The following is a 13,559-nucleotide window of genomic DNA, read 5'->3' on the forward strand; positions in this document are numbered from 1 at the left end:
AGAATGAAGCCTTAGTGTGCATCTGTCTTTTGATAATAGATTTCAACGATGTCACGTTCATTGTTTCTTACTGACATTCTCTCTTCTTGGCTCTAAGAGGACTCTCCATTCTTAGTCTAAATAATAAGTTTTTCTTTCACTTTCATTAGGAGAAGGAACTTTTCTGTAGTAATACAGTTCCCAGAATACCTTTCGCTGAAGCAATTCCTAAAGGGGTGTGTCTTATGGTGCAGGATTGCTGAAAGTCCCGGAATTGAATTACACAACCATATTCTGAGACAGTCACAGGATTTGTTTTTTTTTTTTTTTTAATTCCTACTTCCTGAAACTGATGCCATTTATGAGAAACAGTGTATTTCAGAGAGGCTGTACCAGAATTCACTCTGCTCCGAGTTAGATTTGCTGGTCTTAAAGTATTTTTCCTCTTCAAGATAAAAGTGAGTATCATCTTTTAAATGACAAAACGTAGTAGATGGCATAATATATGAGGAAGTATTTTTCTTAAGTGTTAACTCGGTTTCCATCTGCTGATCTTGTCTGCATTTAAATAACTTTAGAGCTCTAAGAACCTTGGCACTTCTGTAATAGAAACTTTCCAGAAAGGGGAGGGTGAGTTGGTGGGGTGAAGTGGGTAGAGCGGGGAAGAGGAGGGAGAGAAGGGAAGAGTTACCTACAACAGTAAACTGTAGTCATTATGAAGGGGAGAAAGCAAACCAGTTTTTCATAAGGTTTTAATAACAAGATTCTTAAATCACTAAGCTTCTGGTCTTACTTTCACTTAATTGAGATGTTTAATTAAAGGATTGTTAGGATTATTTATTTGAAAAAAATAACTCTATGACTTGTGCCTGGAATACATAGGGAATAATAGAAACTACCACTTTTATGACGGCATCAGTAATTTCGCTAGGAAACAGGTAGATAGGGCACGAGACTTACTCATCAGAAATGGGAGAATTGACGGGAATTCTGAGTGCGTGGAAGCATTGTTTAGAGATAAAGCATCTAGAAAAATTAAATTCCTTTGCATGTCTATTTAGAAGAGTCCTTTCATTAAAAAATTCTAGTGTTTGAAATTAGTGCTTTAGAGTACTTTGGAAAGCCACAAATTAAAACCTTTGAGATTGTTTGGGATTTGAGGATGGGTGAGGGTGCACACAGAGGCAGGATCAGGAAGCAGAGGACTTTATGCCGCAATATAATGGCATCTCTGTTTGCAATATATACTTCTGTCTCTCTCTGTGTGTCTCTCTCTCTCCCCCTTTTACTTTCTTTTTACTTTGCGCTACTAATTCTCTTATAAGAAACAATATCCATTTGAATTGGGGTATAATTTATGCACTTAGGATACACTCTAGACTCTGGACCAATGTCAAGTCCAGTCTTTGTCTGCTGACCAAAATAATTTACTTCTCTCTTCCCACCTCCTTCCCACCTTATCAACCTCAAGCCTCAAGAGAAACAAAATACTTAAAATTATTTTAGAAATAACTTATTCCCCATATCAAAGATCTTTTAAATCTGAGATGAATCCCTCAAATTCTTCCCCCAAGAAGACACCAAAATTGTATAGCATCTCTATCTGCATGAGTAGGAAGCCAATAATTACTTTAAACTTTTCAAAATCTATTTTAAGCTGTAAAGAAAAGGCGTGTGTAAATTATGATGGATATTAGGCATTATCATATAAAATAATACTGTGATGAGCTTCGTTGATGTGTTAAGCTGTAACAATACCTCCCAGCAAGTGCCATGTGATCTAGGTTTGGATTTAGAGCCTGCAGTTTTCCTGTGCATTTTAAGATAATTCTGAAGTCCCATGGCTCCTCCTATCCCAACCAATTTTACTGATCCCTTTCCCACGAACACAAGGCATGAATTGCTTTTATTGTTCTCTAATCTATTGCAGAGAATGATGGCTTTTTGGCATAAACTGTTCATTGTAAATGATTCTCTTTCTTGAAATTTTAAATGCCTATGGATTGAAGAACTCTTAAAGGAATGAGCATTTAAACTTTTGGTGAAAATACATTCCATATTTTTGGTTTTTTTTGTATTTCGTATTGTATTTGTCGCCTCTCTGTACGGGGGAGTCTTTGTTTCTTGTTATTGATAGTGACAACTATTTTTGCAGAATGTTGTAATATGCATTATTTATAGAGAACTGTGGGATAGACAAACTTAAAAAACTTTAAGAATATTATCTGGTGCTATCATTCTTCTATGTCTGAAGAAAAGAAGAGATGATTATGACTTAAATATCAGATAAATATAAACACAACTTTTCTTAAGTATGGTATACATACTACTGATTTTAGGCAGTACATGTCTAAACTTAAAAATTTTGGGTTATTTGCTAGTTTAATATAAATTAAAAACATAATCTGCATATAAAACCTAGAATTTAATGAAAACTATTGTTTAGGAAAGTGTTAAGTAAGAAGTTGAGCTAATTTACTATTGATTTTAAGGAAATGATTAAATACATAATATTACAGGTAATCTGCAGATTTGGCAAAAATTATGAAGATGGCATGCAAATGGCTAAAGTTTCATACATGCTACACTAATGCATTTGAGAAGTGGATATTTTCTTAGCCAGTGCAGTATCTTTGAACTTTACTGGGCCTTGGTTACAGAGCTCAGTTGATAGTGCAATCTGTTCAATTTCCTAAGTATAGATGTACAAAATATTTGACAGAGAAATATTTTATCAAACCTTTATCAGACCTATAGTCTAATAAACCATTATATTTCCTCATAAATTATTATATAATTGAAGGGATGCAGAAGATAGCCAATATTTTTTCAAATAAGAGTGATAGAAAGGGTGAAATGTCTCAGCGTGAATACTACAGGTTCATTCTGCTTGTTTCACTGAACTTCTGAACTCAGGGGCGGGGGGACTTTAAACGTTATCTACGTCAAGTGCTATTAATGGACCATAGTATGTGCCAATGGCTATATGTAATAATTTCATTTCTGGGAATCCATCCTAAGGAGGAAATAATTCTAGATAAGGGAATAATTCGCAAACATGTTCACCATAAAGTTATAATAACAAATAATTTCAATCATTCTCATAAAAGGGGGAGGTTAAGCAAACGAAACAGTACCCAAAAACATGATAGGATAAAAAGATAGTACCAGCACAGAAAATACTAATTGAAAAACAGATTCAGGATTGAATAGCTTGTATGTACACAACTATTTACATAAAATGGTATAGATATAAATTCAGAAACACTCTAAAAGTGATTGTTGTCTTACAGTGATAGATTGTCTTTTTCCCTGCCTTCTATTTCTTTCTACATAACATGATATTCTTACATAAGATTTTTAAATTATTATATACTTACATCATTTTTTGAGAAAACAAATGTAATTTATTAAAGAGAACTATATTGCTATTATTATATAGTAAATAAAACTATGCAGCTTTGGAAGATAAAAGTTTTTCTTTCTTTTTATTTGGCATGCAAATAACCAGCTACGTGAAAGAAGGGAGGACTGAGTCTCAGTGCTAGGAACAAGTGGGTGCAGCAAAGTCAGTGAACAGAGAAGGAAATACCAACCGAAACACTTACTATTGGTTCATTTTTCTTGTGTTGATTGCTTCTCTGTCAACTGTAGCTTTTACTTCAGTCTAATAATTCTTTTGGCTTAAAGATAAAAAAAAAAAAAAGGCAGGGAAGGGGGCATGGAAACTTGGCCTGACCTGTGTGCAAATAACCTCTTAACTCATTTCTTGTTCTTATGGATTTCCATATTTTGGATTTAGTAATTTATATCTGCACATAATGTACTTCTATTCAATTTTGTCATGTCTTTGTATATGCTCCTACTGCACCTCAAAGTGCATTGTGTCATTGGCTCACCCAGCACTACTTTGACCTTAACCCCAGCACATCTGGTTACTGTGGTGCTTTCTCCATCAGTGCATAATATGCACCCAAAATATCTGCAGAATTGCCAACAAAAGCCTTGTCCATTCAGAATTACCTTTTTTTCCTACAAAAAATTTTAGAACCTCATCATGTGTCCTTTTAGTTGGCATTTCTTCACAATAACTTCAGCTCTGATTAAAGTTTGGACACTGCTGGTCAGCCAGTCATCATTTTCCAAGATAACTATATCATTACCAAGGAATTTTCTTCCCTGAGGTCATGCCCCAAATAATTATTGTGAAAGATAATAAACTGTAAGTGGTAACATCTCTTTTGAGATATTAATGCATTAGGTTTGACATACACTTCTGGAAATTGCAGGTTACTCAATAAGCAACATTTGAAGCCCTTTGAGCCCAGATCTCCTGTTACTCTAAACCTACCCTCTTCCTTGGGACATGAAAAACTTGGTTTAGGCTTCTGAAGGCACAGCTTGCCAGGGCAGCTCAGCAGCTGTTAGAAGCACCCTTACTGTGTTAATTCCGTGCTATACAGACTCCTGCACCATTATGTAGGTAAGGTTAGGCTCTCCTTCTAGCCTTCTGCTCTTTCTAGCTCTCTGTGGGGCCTTCTTGGGGCATATCCCTTGAATACATTTTCACTCAGTAAAGTGACCTCTGATCACCTTATTCCCAAGCACGTGTTCTCACCAGAATGTTCATCAAGCACTTGTGATAGAGACTTGTAGGAAGAGAAATGCTCTGGGGCATTTGATACATGGGATACAGAAGATACCATATATTCTGCAACAGCAGTCTCACATTTTATTTATTTATTTATTTATTTACATATTTATTTATTTATTAGACAGGGTCTCGCTCTGCTGCCCTGGCTGGAGTGCAGTGATGTGATTTTGATCATGGCTCACTGCAAGTTCTACCTCCAGACTAGGCTCACATTTTAGAGCCTGAGTGAGCTATCGATTTATAGATGCATTTTCACCCCGTATCCTCCCATCATCCAATTCCAGTGTCTTTGAGGACAACTGAACCTTCACTCGATGACCTCTTTCACTCGAGTGAGTCAAAAAGTGACTCAAAAACCTTTCTCCTCCTTCACCGCTGACTCTCAGATTCACATCCTGGAGCTTACAGTCCCTGAGACAGGGTCTAGCTCTCAAATTTTATACTTCAGTATCCAACTCCCTAAAAAATAGCCTTCGTTCTTCATCTCTGCTTTCGTTAGCTCATCTGTCAAGACCTCTAGGTGCTGGTCCCCACCCTCATTTCTCCCAGTCACCATTCCTGTGAGCCATCACTTACCTGTTCCCACAGGCCCCTCAGTCCTTAAGCATAATTATTAAGCACAATCGTAAGTGCTTAATAAAGGGTAGTTAATATCACAATGACTACCACCATGGCTACTATTTTTCCCTTGGTTTTCTGCTCAGCCTATTCAACAAAACCCCAGCTCTAAATTAATCCACCCACTGCCTTATCTGCTCCCCCATCTGGACTCCTAAAGGCTTCTGGAGAAAACGCCACACAATTAATGCCACTAAAATTCTTGGTCACACTCTCAGCTGGACCCTTGGTGCTACCTGGATGGGCAGCTTCCCGGGCCACTCCTCTCAGGGACTCTTCTGAAAGTTTTTCATTCTCCTCAAGCCCCAGTTCTGGCATCTCACTTCTTACTCTCAGCCTAAAAGCAGGTAACTCCACCAACTTCCTTCCTCCCCTTCCCCTGCCCTCTACTTAAAAACCTCACACAACCAGAGCACCTCTGCCTCTTTCCTGTCTGTTTCAGTAAAAAGGGCGTCCTGCCTCCCCAAGGCAAAGCAAACCAATCCTTACAGCTGGAGTCTGTTCCCTTCCTTTTTCCTCTTTCAGGAGGGCACTGCCTTCTCAGCCCTCTGCTAAATTAGTAAGCATGCTTAAGTGTGAGTATCCTGAAAAAAGCAAGCAAGCAAACCCCTTTTCGTGGCTGCATCCCTCTTGGGCTACTTCCCTTTCTCTCCTGTGCCTCTCAGCCATACTTCTCCATAGACAAACCTCTACTCCTCGGCTCCATTTCTTCACCTTTCAGTTCTACCTCCCTGCAATCTGGCATTTGCCCTGAACTTACTTACATTCATGTATCAGAGGCTTCCCAGGAGACAAACCCAAAGGCTGATTTTTAGACTTTATTTTCTCTCTCTCACTCTCTCTCTCTGCAATTATGACGCTATTATGATACTAATTCTTTTTCTCTAAATTCCCTCCTTTGGTTTCCGTATCACCTTGAGTGATCTTCCTGCCACATCTGATCTTCTGATCTTTCTCCCACATCTCTGGCTGCTCTTACTTCTCTATTTTGTTTCTCTGCCCCATTATACATGTTAGATTCTGCTCTCTACCCTCTTTCCCTCTTGCTGTATGTTCACCTTGGATGTACTTAACACTAACATATTAAAGGCCCTGCCGTTGCTCTCCCTGAGTCTAGACTCCTATCCAAATGCCTACTTACCATTTCTACTCTGCATTCCACAGGCATCTCACATCTAACATTTTCAAAATTGAACTCATCATTTACTGCCTACACCAGTACTTTTTATATTACTGTCTGGCACTAAAATTCACCCTAAATTCAGCCAAGCCAAAAACTTTGAAGTCACCCTAGATGTCTTATTTTTAAAAAAATCAACAATAGCTAATCAATTTTGAAGTCACATTGATTCCATTCTCTAAATGTCTTTTGAATCTACCATATCGATCCATTCTCACTTGGTTCAGGCCCTCAGCATCCTGCACCATACCCTGATCTCCTCCATCTCTAGTCTGGGTGCAGGGCTGTTTTTGAACAATTTGTATCAGATCATGCTGTTCAGAGGCCTCCTTTTCTGAGCACATATCTTTATAGCCTTCTTGATTTCCCAGCTACATGCTTCTCCAGCCACATCTTTTATTCCTCTCCAACACCCCAGATGAAGCTAAACTTCAGTAGTGTCAAGCTACTTGTTCTTTCCCAACCATGCCATACTCTTGTCACCACTATTACTTTTCCTGCTTGCAAGACCATTTCCTTCCTTTGTGGCCTGTTTTATTTCTAGGACCCAGCTCGAACATCACTACCCCTGGGAAGACTTGACTTATACGACTGCTTTCTACCAAAGTCAGTGGCCATTTTGTCCTGTTAGGTTAGCCATTTCTTAGGACCCAGAGTTTTCTCTACTCAAGAACTTATTGAAATAAGTTGTAATGATTTCTTCTTCATCTCTGTACACAACTAGCTCTCTTTGAAGATCAAGATTATATTTTTTTAAATCTCTGAATTCCTAGTACCTAACCCAATGCATGACACATTGTAGGTGGACGATACAGATTTGCTAAATAAATAAAATTTCATGGATCTCTACTGTCCTGCTCAATTTTTTTTCTGTATTGTCCACCTACAATGTGTCATGCATTGGGCTAGGTACTAGGAATTCAGAGATAAAAAAATATATAGTCGTGATCTTCAAAAAGAGCTAGTTGTGTACAGAGATGAAGAAGAAATCATCACAATTTATTTCAATAAGTTCTTGAGTAGAGAAAAGCTCTGCGTCCTAAGAAATGGCTAACCTAACAGGACAAAGTGGGCTACTGACTTTGGTAGAAAGCAGTCATATAAGTCAATGAGACTTAACACTGTTAAAACTCTCTAGCTCACAAAGGAAATTTCCCCCACGGGTTAAATTGAAAAATGAATTCATAAATTCATCAACATAACACTTGAAGAACTGCATCTATTTTCTCATAAGTATATAATAACATCTGCTCAACTAGAAATGGTAGAAGGTTGTAACATTTGAAAGGCTCCAGATCCTTCCAGATGCCTCCTTTGATTTGGTGTTGCATAACAAAACAACACACCCTGAATATTTGCTCCATTTAAATATATTTAAAGAGTCCCAAAATGAATATCATAGATTCTGTATCAGCAGATGTGTGTTTTAAAGCAGCTTATCCATAGCATAGCCAAGTTTTTGCTCTTGTTCTATCAGGTTATTTAAAAACAAGACTTTACTATCTATTCAGAATAATACCTAATCTAGGATACCTTTACCAAGTGTAAATGGGAACCTGTAGGACAGGATGCTTTTAATATGATACATTGACTGCCTGTGTTAGTATCGGCTTTGTCTCTTCCTTGCTTTTTGGCCATGACCAAGTTAATCACTAAGGGCCTTAATTTTCTCATCCATAACATGAGGATAACAACATCCCTTTTCCTAAAGTTTTTTTTTTTTAATTAAATGAGTTAGTATATTAAGACCCTTATAGCAATGCTTGATAGAAACAAATTGAGTCTACGTATATCCTGCTGTAGCAGACCAGGCTGGCACTGATCCCTGGTCACTTGCTGCTGAACTTTGGGAGGGTGGAAGTAGCACTACAGAATCACAGAATCGAAAGGGACTTTAAAGACTTTAGCAAAAATCCCCAACTTTAGAAAGGAGGAAACTGAGGTCTAGCAGGGAAAGTTGACTTCACAAGTTCACACATAGCTGGTTTGTGATGGAGTCGGGATTAGAACCCAGGTTACCTAGTGTGCAGTAAATGGGAAAAAGCACTCACTTGGAAGCAGGAGATTTACTGTGTGGTTGTGATCCGCCATGAAGTGGATAGATCATGGGGTGGAGGCAATCCATGAGCAGGCAGTGTTTAAAGATGTAAGGAAGCAGCCCGCGTCCCCCACCCTAAATGACACTCTCATCTGTTCACCCGTGCTGAATAATGATAGTTAATAACAATAAGTGGCATGCATTATTCTTCAATAAGTATTTGTTAAACATGTTCCGTGTGTCAGCCTTTCTGTTACAATGCTTATATACATTATCTTAATACTCACTACAGTTTTATGAGTTGACCATTATTGGTAGCAGTATTTACTCAATAAACGGTAATGATTACTATTTCCACCTCCTTGCTATGCTAGGCTGTTAGCATGACTCCATCTCTCTACCTCAGGCTGCATGCTTAATCCATTCTAACCCTGCTGGTTACCAGAACTGCCAATTGTCTGTTTAGATCTGCTTTGCCTGTGCACTTGCCAGAGCACACTCTCCCAAGAACCTGAAGCCATGTCTGTCCTTCAAGGTGCCTTCCTGACTTTCACAGCCAGTTCCAGGGGAGGTTCTAGCCTTACCCCACTCCCTCCTTCCAGCTATCAACTGCGCCATGCCTGCCTGATACCAAGATATCAGAGATCTTTTCTAGGAAAGGGTTTTGATAAAGGATAGCACTCACCGATGATGCTTGGCTATCGGGGTTAGTTATTTGTGTTAAGTAGGTCGGGGCAGGCAGAGTGGTGAGGATGTCCAGCTTTAAAGCAAGGCTGAAAGAAAAACAGAAGATAGCACATGTAGAAACAGTACCACGTTAACTGTAACATGAGTGAGAGGAAGCACACACACCAAAATACACACAGGGGGTCACAGTGTTTTGCTAAATCATTTCTGAGTACACCTGGGCATCTCAATCTAGAGGCACAAAGACTGGTCAATTGTAATCAGACAAAGAATACTTAGTTAAATTTTGAAAACTTATACTTTTTAAAATTTCATTATAAATACTATAGCTATATACAAAGAAAAACTAATAAAATATTCATAATGCTTATTTCTTAGTGGGATCATAGATAATTCTTATGTTCTTTTACATATTATTTTTCTCCAAATTTTTTTTACAGTAACACTGTTTTGCTTTCTAATGATACTATGTTTTAAAAATCTAGATTCTTTTTTTTTTTGAGATGGAGTCTTGCTCTGTAGCCCAGGCTGGAGTGCAGTGGCGTGATCTTGGCTCACTGTAAGCTCTGCCTCACAGGTTCACGCCATTCTCCTGCCTCAGCCTCGCGTGTAACTGGGACTACAGGCTCCTGGCAACACGCCTGGCTAATTTTTTTGTATTTTTGGTAGAGACGGGGTTTCACCGTGTTAGCCAGGATGGTCTAGATCTCCTGACCTCGTGATCCGCCCACCTCAGCCTCCCAAAGTGCTGGGATTACAGGCGTGAGCCACTGTGCCTGGCCTACATTCTTAAAAATATATTAAAGACAACTACAGCACAGAGACGCTTTAAGATTTTAATGATTTAAATACTTCTTTATCTAGCCCTTGTCAGAAATCTGGAAACATTGAGTAGGCTGGTAATATCTCTCATTTGCAAGCCAGCAGTCATTGTGTGTGAAAAAGAAAGTCACAGTGAAAGAACAGAAAAGCCTTAGTTATTATGCAGCAAACAGGTTTCAGAAGTCCCACAGTGCCTCAACACAGTTATCCCCCCAAGTCATAGTTGTCAGGAGAAAACCTTGTTAAGACTACAGCTGCCCATGCACAAATTGAAAGTGAACAGGAGGAAGCCAAGCAGTCCCTTCCAGCCAAGTTCCTTCCACAAGGCATGGCCCTTCCGGTCACCCCACCTGCTCCTATTCAGCCTCTTTTGAATGCCCAGCTCATCAACAGTTGGCCTTTCATTTCACTCTGCTGACAAGGTTCAGTCATTAACAGAGGCCAACCAGGGGTTCAATGTGAACTCAGGTGCAGATATCAAGTTAACGGTTGAAAATATGCATCTGAAGTTTAAGGTGAAGTTTGGGCTGGAGATAGGAATTTGATGATTACTAATACATATGTGGTATTTACAACCATGAGCTGAATGAAATCACCAAGGAATAGGGTTAAATGTAGAAAGGAAGATAGTTTGAGACTGAGCCTTTGCATACTCCAACATCAAGGGATCTAGAAGAAGAGCAGGAACCAGCCAAAAAGACTAAGGAGTGATCAGTAATACAGGATGAAAACCAAGACAGTATGGTTTCCTGGAACACAACAGAGGAGGGAGGTTCTATGTCACACATTTTTGGCAGGTCAACTAAAATAAGGAGTAAGAATTGACTGCTAGAGGCCAGGCATGGTGACTCACGCCTGTAATCCCAACACTTTGGGAGACCGGGGCAGGTGAATCACTTGATGTCAGGAGTTCGAGACCAGACTGGCCAACATGGTGAAAACCCATCTCTACTAAAAATACAAAAATTAGTCAGGTGTGGCAGCAAATGCCTGTAATCCCAGCTACTCGGGAGGCTGAGGCACAAGAATCACTTGAACCTGGGAGTTGGAGGTTGTAGTGAGTCAAGATTGCCCCATTGTTCTCCAGCCTGGGTGACAGAGGGAAACTCCATCTCAAGAAAAGTAATAATAATAATAATTGAGGGCTAGATTTAGCAATATGGAGTTGATCAGTGACTTTGACAAAATTAGTTTCCGTGGCATAATGGGATGAAAGTCTAATTAGAATGCGTTTAAAAGAGAATGGGAAGAGAGAGATTGGAAGCTCAAGTAGAGACAATTCTTTCAAGGAATTTTGCTAAAAAAGACAATAACTACTGATGAAAGTGAGATGAAGAGATTTTTATTCTAAGATGAAAGAAATAATGGCATGTTTGTAAACAGATAGGAATGAGCCAAAGGACAGCAAAAGCTTGACGATGTAAAAGATTGAGAAAGGAAGAAGAGAGAAATGCTGCTGCCCTTGAATAGAAACACAGGTGCACTTAGTGCCCAAATGGAGTTCTTGATTTTAGATAAGAGCATGGGTGGTCCCTCTCTGGTAGCCAAAGGGTTGACAGAGTATGGGGTGCAACTGCCGTTAGATTCGTAGAAGGGAGTGGTAGCCTGTGGAAGTCCTTGTCTGATAAGGATGAGGGTGGAGGAGGAAGAGACAGAATGAAATAGTCACCTAAGTGAGCAGAAGGTAAACGGATCATAAAAGAACAGTAAGAGTTCAGGAGTAGGATCCATAGATTCGAGGTCCTAGTGGGATTTTAGGATTGTTGGATTTTGGAGACTAAAAGGGAACAAGATGGGTACTAGTGAATAGAGAGAGAGAGTCATAAATTCGAAAATCTGGAAGAGTTGCTGTGATTGATGATAACAAAGTTTAGGCTGTATGATCATGGAAGTGAACGACTGAGGTTGTGTCAAGGACATCTTTGGAAGAAACGATTTCAAAGAACGGAGAGTCCTGGATCATCACATGATTATTGAAATATCCAAGAATAGGAGTGGTTTGTGGAGACCAAGTGATCCAGGAGCCAAAATGCCCTGAGAACTGGTAGCTGATAGCAACAATGAAGGGCAGTGGGATACTAGAATCTGGTGACATGAATTCCAAAGTTGGGGATAGGAGTGTATGAAAGCAAGGTTCTTAAGTGGCAGTTAAGAACAGGAGACCTCTACCTAGGATGGTGGTTTAGGGGCTGTAGGAGAATAAGCTGGCCTTCGAAAGAGTTATAGGAGAGTTGAAAAACGTAAATTACTGGGAAGAGTAATCCATTGCCTTTTTTTTTTTTGAGACAGCCTTGCTCTGTTGCCCAGGCTGGAGTACAGTGGCCTGATCTTGCCTCACTGCAACTTCTGCTTCCTGGATTCAAACGATTCTCCTGCCTCAGCCTCCTGAGTAGCTGGGATTACAGGCACACCCCACCACACCTGGCTAAATTTGTATTTTTAGTAGAGATGAGGTTTCACCATGTTTTGGCCAGACTGGTCTTGAACTCTTGACCTCACGTGATCTGCCTGCCTCAGCCTCCTGAAGTGCTGGGATTACAGGCGCAAGACACTGTGCCCGGCCACATTGTCATTTTAATATACGATAAGGTAGTAATTATTAAACTTCATTAGCAACATTTTTGTATAAATAACTGGGGGATTCCCATTTTTCTGGCAGGCCCCAAAAGTAGTAAATAGACTTTTTTAAAGTCAGTGGATGAAAGTTTCAGAACTACAGGAGATAAGGTATCAACCCCAAAGGTTTTTCAGCAAACTCCTTTTATTTCACACATAATGAAATTATCAGATATGACCACCACTGATAGTTTGATCCTCTGATGGTGAGTTTTCTCTTCTTTATGGTTGAACTTCTTCAAAAGTTTAAGGAGAAATTTGAAGCCCTTTCCCCTATTTAAGGGAGGCAGGAAACCAAAAGAGGTTTGTCCCCAGTCAGGCACTCTGGGCAGGATCTTGTCTCCCTTGATGTGACATTCTTCTTCCTTTTATATTTAAAGTGATGGACCGTGATGATACAATTGTAACTTCTCCGCACTCATTTGCAACTCAGGAACTTGACCTTCCTGTTCCCTTATCCGATGTTTCAAATAGCAAGCATGCAACAATGCTCATGACATAATGCAGGAAATAGAGTAGAGATTATTCCTTCTTCTGTTTATTCGCTAATTATAACAAAGTCCTCTGTTTTTATGTCTTTTTCTTAACTAGGGAATTCTTCTAAATCAGGAATGGATTAAAATCCAATGAACCCAAACTTTGGGTAAGTTTTCTATGAAACTTTTGAATTAAGTTATTTTTTCCTAACTACATAGCAATACATAGTCATTGTAGAAAATAGGAAAAGAAGAGGAAAATAGTAGAAAAGTACCACTTAGAGACAAACATTCCACATTATTGTATTTCCTTCTGATTATTCTTCAATAATTTTTAAAAATTGTGGTAAAATACACATAATATAAAATGTACCATCTTAACAATTTTAAGTGCACATTTCAATGGTATTAAGTACACTCATATTGTTGCACTGCAATAACTACTATTCATCCACAGAACTCTCTTTTTTTTTTTTTTTTTTTTTTTTT

At 39.0% G+C, this 13,559-nt stretch overlaps 1 protein-coding gene across 13 annotated transcripts in view; it reads left to right on the forward strand.

The window, feature by feature from the left end:
• Positions 1-223: 223 nt before the first annotated feature.
• ALPK1 (alpha kinase 1) overlaps positions 224-13,559 on the forward strand; it is a 150,230-nt gene continuing 136,894 nt past the window's right edge. For 9 of the 13 annotated variants that reach the window (XM_023219960.3, XM_023219950.2, XM_023219961.2 and 6 more), the window contains exons 1-2: positions 224-437; positions 13,186-13,237. The gene's annotated coding sequence lies outside the window, so the exon portion shown is untranslated. Of the gene's footprint in view, positions 438-12,426; positions 12,801-13,185; positions 13,238-13,559 lie in introns of those variants that run through there. The other 4 variants (XM_023219955.1, XM_023219956.1, XM_023219962.2 and 1 more) reach the window with 3 other exon arrangements.

The sequence above is a fragment of the Piliocolobus tephrosceles genome, chromosome 3 (genome assembly GCF_002776525.5).
Source record: "Piliocolobus tephrosceles isolate RC106 chromosome 3, ASM277652v3, whole genome shotgun sequence".
Classification (NCBI taxonomy): Eukaryota; Metazoa; Chordata; class Mammalia; order Primates; family Cercopithecidae; genus Piliocolobus; species Piliocolobus tephrosceles.